This window comes from Emys orbicularis, chromosome 1, assembly GCF_028017835.1.
Source record: "Emys orbicularis isolate rEmyOrb1 chromosome 1, rEmyOrb1.hap1, whole genome shotgun sequence".
Lineage (NCBI taxonomy): Eukaryota > Metazoa > Chordata > Testudines > Emydidae > Emys > Emys orbicularis.
Window position 1 is genome coordinate 81,498,865 of NC_088683.1, and position 12,130 is coordinate 81,510,994.

Genomic DNA, 12,130 nt, shown 5'->3' on the forward strand with positions numbered 1-12,130 from the left:
GGTAAAAAAAAAATTTTTTTTTAATTTATTTATTTAATAGACCAACAGACAATAAATTATACACACTCTGTATACATAATAAATATTCATAAAAGTGTCCAATTACAGGCCTATATTATTTAACTACAATAAAGTATTAACAATCTTCTCGATTTTGATTATGAATATAAGTAGACAAGAATAAAGGTATAACAAAGTACAATAATAATAAAAATACAACTATAAATAAAAGTATATAACTGCAATGTTTTCAAATTTCATACCACAAAATGCGAATATTTTTTATTTTTTTGCCTTTCGGCGGTAGGGAGGCCGAAGAATGATGTAGAAAGCGATGGAACTTTTTAAAACTTCCTAACTCACTTGCGAGAATGTTCAAGACTGTTCTATCGTGGGAGCGGTTACCTCCACCACTCACCACACAAGATTGGCTACTTGCCAGAATGGTGGTGGGGTATATATAGGGCAGCACGCATCCGTTCGTAATAGTAGTAGTAAATAAACATTTGCTATAACTCAGATTAACTTGCATCTGTTATTATTCACAAATCAGGAAAATTATTTTTATAGGTTTTTTATTATCTAAGTTATATCTGTTATTATGGTCGCGATTAAGAAAAGGAAGTACGATGAAGACTACATTAAGTATGGTTTCACCATCATGGAAAAAAATGGGATCGATCATCCTCAATGTGTAGTATATGCCATGGAATTCTCAGCAATGATGCCTTGAGACCTAGTCATCTTGAGCGATACTTGACAAAGAACCACAGCGCTTTGAAAGACAAACCAAAATAATTTTTTGCTGCTAAACTTCAAAATTTAAAATGCATGAAGCTGGACACTACTGGAGTTTTTCCATCAAGCATCGGCCAAAGTGGTAGAAGATTCTTATGAACTGTGATTGCTCATCGATAAAGCCAAGAAAGCGCAAATAATAGGAGAAACTCTTGTGAAGCCTTGCTTGTTGAAAGCAGCTGATATTGTGCTTGGTGCCGAAAGCAAGAAAAAAAATAATGGAAATTTTGCTTTCTGACAATTCTGTAAAATGTCGCATCGATGACATAGCAAAAGATCTAAAACTTCAAGTTGTGGAGGCAGTGAAAGCTTCTCCTTTTTTTTGCAATTCAGTGCAACGATACCACTGATTTAGCACAATGCTGTCAGTTGCTCGTCTACGTTGGATTAATTAACAATGGAACTGTGAAAGAAAAACTGCTTTTTTCAAAGGAATTGATGACCACATCAAAGGCTTCTGATGTTATGAAAACGGTTTCCAACTGTTTTTTTTTTTTTTTTTTTTTTTTTTTTTTGTGTGTGTGTGGAGAAAATGGACTTTCATGGGGAAAAACTGGTTGGTGTATGCACAGACAATGCTCCAGTGATGCTTGGCTCTCGCTCTGGATTTGTGACATTGGTGAAAGAAAAAAATCCAGCCATGATCACGACTCACTGCGTCATACACAGACATGCGTTGGCTGCTAAAACCCTTCCAGATGACCTACGGGACTCGTTGAATTTGGCCATCAAAGTTGTCACTTTTGTGAAGAACAGCACTTTAAATATGAGACCTTTTGCAGCTCTTTGCGCGGATTTGGGTGTGGATCATAAAATTATTTTGTTTCACACGGAGGTATGATGGCTTTCCAAAGGGAACATGCTTTCGAGATTATTCTAACTGGAAAACAAAGTGGAAATTTTCCTCAAGCAACAGAAAAAAGAAGAGTTATATCGTTCGTTTACAGATCAAATGTTTCAACTTTCACTGGCATACCTCCTGGACATTTTTGAATCTTTGAACAATCTCAATTTGAAGCTGCAAGGAAACAACACTGCAAACATTATAGTGCAACACAATGCCATAAAAGCATTTACGGAAAAAATCAAGCTTAGGAAACGTCGAACGCAAGCTCAGATGCCTAATTTTTCATCTTTACCAACATTTTCATCACTCACTGAAACTTTGTAAAGAGGATGCAAAGAACAAAATTGTGTTTCATCTGGACTGCCTTGCTGACAAATTCATCCGCTATTTTCCAGACAACTTTTCTGGCAACCCCGTTCAGAAATTAGCACGTAATCTATTCAATGTTGATGTCAATTCATTGCCAGAAGTATTGCAAGAAAAAGCACTCGAAATGAAATATGATTCAAGAGTGAAAGATATTTTCGAAAATTTAAGCCTGGAGGAATTTTGGATAAAATATTTCCCAATTTACCCAAAAGTTGGAGAAGCAGCGCTGGGTATTATTCTTCTGTTTTCGTCAACGTACCTCTGTGAAAAAAGCTTTTCGAGTTTAGTCATAATAAAAATGAAACAAAGGAATCAACTGGATGTCGAAAATGATTTGCATTGTGCACTTTCATCTTTCAAACCTAGGATTTCCCAACTCGTGAAGAAAATGCAGCAGCATCCTTCACATTAAATTCATTTTGTTTATGCTATTTCTTATTTTAAATTACATATTTATTAAATTTTTGTGCCAAGAAAAACTATTTGTGCTTATTTTTAATTTTAAATAAAAAAATTATACCCAGTTTGTGTGTTTATTTTTCATTTTAAATTACAAATTGAATTTGTTAAAAAGGGGGTTGGATGATGGTAAGGGAGAGGTGGGAGGGGAGAGGGTTTCTCGAAAATTAAAAAGGGGGCGTGATGCCGAAAAGTTTGGGAACTAATGATCTAGATCAGTAGTTAAGCTCATAGTGCCCCTGTGAGTTAAGCAAGTATTGCTCAAACTATGCCCTTCCTGTACTACACTGCATTACAGACTCCCTGTTTCATTGTAAATCTCCTGCCTAGAACACTTTGTCTGGGTTCCTGCTACAGATTTAAAGAAACAGTGTACATCTGCTCTGTTTTAAGGCTCCGATGACTAGACTGTCCTAGGAATAAAAGGACATTTGGTCATTTAAACTGGACTATGCTTTTGATTTCCACAGGTCTATTTTCACTAATATGTCTACGGAAAGGATGTTCAGATATGCACTTCAGAAACATACTCATAATTTTACTCCACATTTTTTACTAAATGTCTGTGTGATGCTCTCCAGGGTTGTGAACTACCTCACTACCACCAGCCCTTCAGCATGAGGCAACCTTGTCTGTGCCTACTGTGAATCAGCCCCCTGAATCCATCAGTCTCTGGCACACAAGCACCACCTTCCAGGACTCTGCAGGCCTTGCTCCCTCTCTGCAGGTTAGTGAAGGGCACATACCAACCCTCGAGTCCTCTCTGAGCATGCCCTGTAGCATGCAGACCTTCTCCACTGAGCATTCTATCAAGCCTGCTGTTCCCAAAAGAACAGTATACACCCCAGCTTGTAAGATTCAGCTGAAGACCACCCCTTTGCTTAACACCAGCAGTTACATCTATTTACAGTGAAAACAAGAATATTTGTCAAAGAAAAGAGGTTCTAGTGATAGTGAGTAAGAATATTGGAAACCAATAGTTACAGATAAAACAAAATCATAACACGCTTTCTAGAGACTCAACTCAACTAACAAGTTACTCTTGTCTAAAGACATTTTATCTCACCCAAAGTTCTCATCAGAGTTTTCAACCAAGCATGACTGACACCCCTTTGCCAAGAAGCAAAAATTGCTGTCCCTTTGCTTCCGCAGTGAAGGGATACCAGAATGTCTTCTTTGTCTTCTACTTATACCTGCCTCACCCCCCCTCCCCCAAATGTATTGTCTTTATTCCTGGACAGGATAAACCCTATGGCTTGGGGTTCCCCCCCCCCCGTGTGCTCCTTTCATGTTGACTTCATGTCTCCTCATTATCATTTGAATTGATATGTAATTGGACAACCATTCTGTTAGCTTACAATGCTTAATTTACATCCTGACAGAGATATATTTCTTACCTCCTATCTGGAGGAACTGGTCTAAGGAATGTCACCTTTTGGTGATTTGTTTTTACCTTACTTGCTTAAGAACATAATTTTCAGGTACAGATACATAACTCACAGCATAGTACATGTACATACATTTCATAATGATATAGATGACCAGCATGACACCTGGTTTCATACAAGACCTCACATGATATTCTTCAGCAAACTAGAATGTACACGACATGCTCATGAAATTTTTGTAACCCCTCTGTACCCACTTGCCAGTTGACATTAAGAGGTTCTTAGGTCACAGATTTGTTTTCAAAAGTTATTTGTCTGCTTTCAAAACAGGCATGACCTTTCTTGTAGTTCTCTTACCTAAAAGTACAAACATTACCTAACTGAAATGTTCCAATAGTGTCTGAAGTGCATTTATGTTTGTGTTAAAAGTCCAAGATTCCACTTGATAATGTTAAGAATTACTTTAACATACCTGTACTTGTACCCTGTGATGGATCACTGCTCTACAGCCAAAATGCTTCTGAAATAAATGTAGTCAAACTTTACTAATTCTGGGTCACTGAGGACGAAAATGATGCTTAAAATTGTTGATTGGCTCTAGTTTTCAAGATATGCTATTGGGTCAGTATATACGACCCTTGACTTGGGAATGGCGGAGGATAAGTGAGTTATAAAGGGAAGGGATCTCAATTTAAACCAGAAATGACTAAAATACATCTTTGACTGGATCTATGAATAAATCTATGACTGGGTTTGGACAGTACTTGCTTTTTAGGCAAAACAATGAATGATGCAATCTGAAGCTGGTATTGCGTCATACATGATATGAATTGCATCATGTTATTCCTAGAAGTCATGGATGATGCAATCATAACAAAGCTTACATCACTCTGCTGAACAAATTGCCCTATATCAGCTCTAGAAATCATACAGTGTCGTGCTCTCTTATTTGTCAGTGTTTGATTTTGCAAAGGGACACATTTCTGTTTAGCCAAAGTGAGCAGAGATGCCTCGTACTTGTGTGAACAGTGCAGATAACTTCTGCTATGTTTGTGGTGAAGTGACTTTTGCATCACAAAAGCGCAGTATAACCACTATGGTTAAGAATGCCTATTACCTTTATTTTGGCTGCAAAATTGGAGATCAGGACACGAGGTGGGCCCCACACATATGCTGCAACACTTGTGCAACAAATCTTCGCCGGTGGTTGAACAGGAAAAGGAAATCTATGCCTTTTGCAGTGCCAATGATTTGGAGAGAGCCAACAGATCATACCAGCAATTGTTACTTCTGCATGGTGCCTCCAGTTGGGAAAGGTGTGTCAAAGAAGAAAAAGTGGACTGTGCATTATCCAAACATTCCATCAGCTGTACGCCCAGTACCCCATGGAGAAGGACTGCCGGTTCCTGATGCACCAGAATCATTCTCACTTGAGTCAGACGAGGAAGAGGAAGAGGATGAAACTTCTGGTCCTGAACCATCAATGTCACAGCACCCACATTTTCTCCCATCCTCCTCCTCTGAACCACACCTCATAACACAAGGTGAACTGAATGACCTTGTCAGGGATTTGGAACTACCCAAGAGTAAGGCAGAGCTGTTGGGCTCCAGACTACAGCAGTGGAATCTCCTGGCAGGTGATGTTAAGGTTTCCATGTTCCGTGACCGTCAAAAGGATCTTGTCCCATTCTTTTTCATGGAAGGTGATCTTGTAGCCTGCAACAACATCGATGGTGTGATGGCAGCCCTCAACATCGTTCACGATCCAGACGAGTGGAGACTGTTCATTGATTCATCGAAGACGAGTCTTAAAGCTGTTTTACTGCATAATGGCAATGTTTTGCCATCAATTCCAGTTGGTCATGCAGTCCATATGAAGGAAACCTAGGACAACATGAAACAACTTTTGAGGTGCATAAACTATGACCAACATCAGTGGCAGCTTTGTGGCGATTTGAAGGTTGTTACTCTCTTGTTTGGTCTGCAGACTGGATACACAAAGTACTGCTGTTTTCTCTGCGAATGGGAAAGTCGTGCAAGAGATTCCCACTACATCAAGAAAGATTGGCCACTCCGACAGTCATTGGAGCCTGGGAGGAAAAGTGTTCAGCATCCACCACTTGTTGAATCAAGGAAGATTTTGTTACCACCCTTACACATCAAGCTGGGTCTGATGAAGAACTTTGTCAAGGCCATTGACAAAACACAAGCAGCTTTCAAGTACTTCCATGGAAAATTTCCAAGGTCAAGTGAAGCTAAGATAAAGGAAGGTGTCTTTGTTGGTCCTCAGATTCGTGAACTTCTTCGAGATGATGCATTTGACCATGCACTGCGTGGCAAGGAAAAGACGGCATGGAAAGCCTTCCAGTTAGTGGCAATAAATTTTCTCGGAAACAACAAGGCAGACAACTACAGGTTGTTGGTGGAAAACCTCCTCAAGGCATACAAAAGCCTTGGTTGCAACATGTCACTAAAGATACATTTTTTGCACTCTCATCTAGATTTTTTTCCACCGAACTGCGGAGCAGTGAGCGACGAGCACGGCGAGCGATTTCACCAGGACATTGCAACAATGGAGAAACGCTATCAGGGCAAATGGAGCCCATCAATGCTTGCAGACTATTGCTGGACAGTGACAAGAGATGCTCCATTTAATGAATACAAGAGACAAGCCAAGAAGCGCCGAGTAGACACTGAATAGGACTAAACTATGTACAGAATAGTTTTTTGCCTTTTGTTTCATAATAAATTTTATTTATATAACCCTTTTGCTGATTTTTAAAGTGTTACATAAACAGGACAGGTGAAATATTATCATGTAAAGCAACCATAAACACATGAAAAGACCTAGGTTTACAATTTATGATTAAAACTCTACTATCTACACAATATACATAGACATAAAATGTAAAAACTTAAATATCTTAGAAACAGTAGCCAATCAGTTGTTTTAATTGTCATATTTGAATTCAGCACATCAAAATACATAATAAATAGCACATTTTATCTCTGAAGCAGACGACTTCTCAAAAATTGTAGACCAGTGTTATTATATACAGCACCATCAAACCTACAGACCTACCAAAAGTGTCAGAGATAAGTCAAAAGCAGGTACCAGGAAGGCTGCCTACAGAATACCAGTGTAATATTAAGAGAGACAGTGCACTATAGTTGGGCTTTGAGAGTAGTTTGTTCAAATATTACAGTTTTAGATATGTCACTAAAATGCATTTAATTTGTAAATCTTTGCACAAATAATTAATCTGCTGACATTTTATATCCCACCATACTTTTCTTTGATCAAAAATACAATTACACAAAGTAACAATAGTGTGGCTGACATTCATATAATTTCTCATTTATACTGATTTATATTCCATTCCATTAATGTTGAGACCAGTAATATATTTAGCATATTGATTTCTGTAATATATTCCAATTCTTCAGCTTGACTAGGCTTTCCCTGCAAAAACTTTAGTCTGAAGATTGAAAACATGTGTTTTTAAATTTATCATCTGAAGAAGATAAGTGTTTGTATGTGCTGATATTTGGAGTATATTACAAATTACAATGGTCACTTTCAATATGTGCTAAACAATCTGTTCCACCTTGCATTTTGTTGTGATGCTGGGAGTTACTTTCCCAGACCTGAAGAAGAGCTCTGTGTGACTCAAAAGTTTGTCTCTCTCAACAACAGAGGTTGGTCCAACAAAATATATTATCTTATGCACCTTGTTTTTCTAACCACTGGGGATGGCAGAGCATTTCTCTCTCCTATGACATGGTAAATAGAGACAGACCAAACATTCACAATATTGATAGGGTTTAATTTATAGGGTTTTCAATATTTTTGGCAAAAAGTACCTGTCAAGATATTCCATGAACAGCTTTTCAATTAGGTTTTTATATTAACTATGGATAGTATTCTTAATTATTTGATAGTAAATGCACTGATGTGTCCATTAAATGCATTGAATCGGATGTTAATAAATTAAAAAAATACCAGTTATCTTAAATAACTAAAACAATGTTTTGAACAGTCAAGCTTTCTTTAGGCATAACTTTTTTTAAAAAAATATTACAATTGATGACATTGTGGTGTTATTCACAATGAACATTCTGTGGGAAGTTTGTTTTCTGTAACAAAAGCTTTTCTCAAACACGAGCTAAAAACCCTTCCAATGAATAAGTTAATTATTTCAACAGAAGTGTCTAGAGAACGCTACAAAATAAGACTTTCCAGACATTTTATCCTATCTTAGATATAGTATGATGGAAAGAGCTTTAAGACTTGTGCAACTGTATTCTTCTTTTCTGTCCTCCTGCATCGAGATTAACAAATTCGAAATGATTGCTAGAATCAAGCCATGTAATTAGACAGCATAACATCTAATATACTACTTTTGTCAGCTTGCCAAAAAGAGAATTTCAGTAAATGATACATTACACCATTAAAAAAAAACCCACCTCTTTCAAACAGGCCTGTAAATGATGATAAATAAAGAACTTGTGCAAAAGCAAGCAATTAATCGTTTGGAAGCTTTCCACTGAAGTCACTAATAAGACATCAGAAAATGCAAATACATACATAAACAAACCCTTTGTGAATATGCTGCTTTAGATTAGTACATTTTTCTGCAATGAGCACAGCTAATCTCATCAGTAGTTAACTTCTTTCATGCCACTTATTTTTCATTAAAACATTTTCTTTATTCTAGAAAATGTACAAAGCAGAGTCATTCATATTGGTAAGCATCAGCAAAATACAAATACATCATTTTATTTGAAAATTCAATAAATATTCACACCAGAGTTTATTTTATTTTGGGGATAGGGAAGAGAAACATTTTTTAATGGAAAATTCAATTATGAAACTACAGTATCTTTATGTTTATACCATAGGGAAAGAGTAGATTATAATATTTTGCTATTAATAATGCATCCAAAAATGAAGGAGAATTGTAAGGAAAAATGTGTGCTGCTGTATGTACAAATGTGTAGTGCCAAAGGGTTATGGAAAAATCATCTTGAACAAAGAGTATTTCGAGATATAATCCTGTAAAACAATTTCTAAATGTTTAGGCAGCCAAGCAGACCGATAATTTCAATATTTTATAACCAGTGATATTTGTTGCAATTTCCAATACTCCCTTGTTTTAGTCAAGGCACAAGGTAAGTCATTTTCATGGCATTTTGACTTCTGGAGAAAAACAAGAAATACAGAGGATTGTAGGGTGACATCCCTCACACTTTTAAAACATTTCTACAAAAGTTTGCGTAAGGTAACTCCTCCCCTCACAAAACAAACAAAAAACAGTTAATCCAACCTTATTAGTTGACCGACAGAATGTTTCCCGTTACTTGACTTAAAATGACGTGGAATATTAATGGACAACTGGTAACCCATAGGAAAGACTAGGTAGCCTATGACATAGTCTGGGAATGTATGTGATTCTAAGGGCTAGTTCAGGGATTGACAACCTTCGGCACGCGGCCCATCAGGGAAATCTGCTGGTGGGCCGCGATGGTTTGTTTACTTGCAGTTTCTGCAGGTTCAGCCAATCGCAGCTCCCACTGGCCGCGGTTCACCATTCCAGGCCAAGGGGGGCTGCAGGAAGTGGCGGCCAGCACCTCCCTCAGCCCACGCTGCTTCCCGCATTGTCCCAAAAGACACAAACACATGATATTGTGTGTCACAACTAGCACCACACCAACAATATATTACTGCAAACAGTGACTCAGCTGAGTTCATAAATTGCCTCGCAGATACTCTAATGGATGGGAAAGTGGTGGTGACAGCTGATGCAGAGGCTAAGTACAGAGAAATGTGCTTTGAATGGGATTGAAGAAGAAAAAATGCTTAGAAGAAAGGCAGTTAAAGCCCTTATTGAAGATGAACTGGGGAACATGGACATTTTTTAGCAATCCTATCTGAAGAAATGAATTACAGCGCACATCCCTAAAAGCTGGGGGGGAAAGAGTGTGGTGCTACCAAAAACGGAAGAAAGTGCTGATGTCAACCGTAATATGAAGACTATTTGCAGCTGCTAAATTTTTACAGAAATACATTTTGTCCTTCAGTTTGTGGGAGCATAGCTGATGCCAAACCTGAAAAAATAATACCATGTGACCTGCATGTCTTTAAGTGGTGCATTAGTGGCCACAGTGATTTCAGCACCAGCAGGTAGGGTAGTAAGCAGGTGGCGCTCAAGGAGGCCATTTTATCGCCAATCACTATGTATGAATGCTTGAGGGAAAGGCAGGTTTCCAACACATACATTACAACTCTGCCACATGTGAGTAATCTACCACTACATATGGCTGTAGGTTATCAATTCATTCCAAAACCTGTAACAAAATCCTCAAGCAGCTTATGCACAGCTTTAGGTTCTCCAGTGACTACAGAGTAGCCCACTTGGAGACTGCAATTATAAATGTGGTTCTTTGCTACATGGAACTGAATGAAGGGTATACATTCTCCGAAACCACAGGAAGGATAGGTTTATATTTTGTGCTGCTGATAACTTAGACTTCCTTGAAGATACAGCAAATGGCAAAGGTACCCTTCCTGATACAGTCATGGTCTGCTCTTAGGAGTTTATTAATGAGAACCAGTCCCATGATCAAGTGCTCTCTGGAAAAGCAAAGAACCATTCCTTGAAGGAGCGTCCTGTCTTCTTGACTCACTTACTTTCCTACCAAGGTCCAAAAATTCTGAAGCCAAGAAATCCAATTTTCAATGAAGCAGCAGTTAAATTGACTATACTAGAGTCTTTTACATTCACTAACCTTGACCTCACTTAGTTATTGTGCAAAAGTGGGATGCACCCCAGAGGTGAAAAAAATTACTGAGCACAGCTTCAGCTGAAGAGAATGATGTACCTTCAAATCATCTAGACACTCAAGACATACCATATCATACCACGTCATGCAAAAGATACATTCCAATGGGGCCAGTCTTTAACTTGGTACTATACAAGGTGCCAGACTGAAAGACTCATATATGCAGTCATACCTGCAAGCCCCACTGATGACTCAGTTCAATTTATGCAACTGGAATGCATGAATAAGTATATTTATGGAACTGAATCAAAATGTGTTGTGACAATAAACATGGGCCTTTACAGGCCTATTCAACAGCTGATAATGTCCCATGATGATTTTCATGATGGCATCTGTGTCCTAGAGAACTGAAGCAATTCTTTGCAGCAATACACGCAATCAGCTCCTTTGATGATGACACTGGTATTCCTGAGATCTCAGGGATTTTTATAGGGACATACTGTGAACCAAATTCTTGCAAGGAAAAAGTTTTGATGTTCTATAGAAGTACACACTAGTGCCCTTCAAAAATGCTACCTAGATGTCTTCTTTGAAAAGCATATTAATGTGCTTGCAGTCATTTCCCAAAGGGTACAGGACTTGCAAGACTAGTTCCACACATCCAGTGTACATTCCACTCTCAATGACCTGTTGCACACTATGAAAAGCTGCAATATCACAGAATGGGTTAAGGAATTTGATGAGGTTAAATCACTGGCAAAGCCAACTTTTGTGGTCTGACAATACATGAAGATGGTTGAGTCTTTTGCTGCTCTTTATTTGAACTGTCAAGGACTGCTAATTTGAATTTGCATGCCAAAGCGCCAGAAGACTCTGTGAAATACTTTTTTCCCCTATAGATTTAGCAAACTATTCTGCGATGACTGACTGGTATCTCGCTGAAATAACATGTAGAAAAATCTGACCTGACATATGGGAGAATTTTTGAAAAGATAATTGGGTTGTTAAAAGGTCACCAGTTCCTTTCTGTGCACTTGGTTCAGATGAAGCCCTAGAACACGAAAACAGAGCAATCAAAGTGATAGAGCAGGGGAGGGATCGTCTGTGGGCATAACACAGCCTCCAAAATGCTCTGACAACCCGAGAATGCCATCAATTTTTGAACAAAATATTAAGCATGGCTGGTTACTTCTGGGAAAATCATCCCAAACACCATCTAGACTCATTGCGTGCTTTTAAATGCCAAGAAGGGGAAATTTTAAAACTACAGGATGAGCTTACTCACACTGACAACCCATTTGATGGATTGGAAATCATTAATATCATGACAACAGCAGTCTTCAAATGATGACATAGCCAAAGATGTCATTTGATTGGGTACTTTGGGTCAAGACTTGCATGAAGCCTTCAAAAACCAACAAAAATTATCTAAGGCTCTGTCAATCTATGGGCTCCAATCTAGAAGAACAGACTAAAGCTGAGCTCG

The 12,130-nt window shown here is 38.2% G+C and overlaps 1 pseudogene; it reads left to right on the plus strand.

The window, feature by feature from the left end:
• The first annotated feature begins 601 nt into the window (after window positions 1-601).
• LOC135877953 (SCAN domain-containing protein 3-like) lies at window positions 602-2,426 on the plus strand (annotated as a pseudogene).
• The last annotated feature ends 9,704 nt before the right edge of the window (window positions 2,427-12,130 follow it).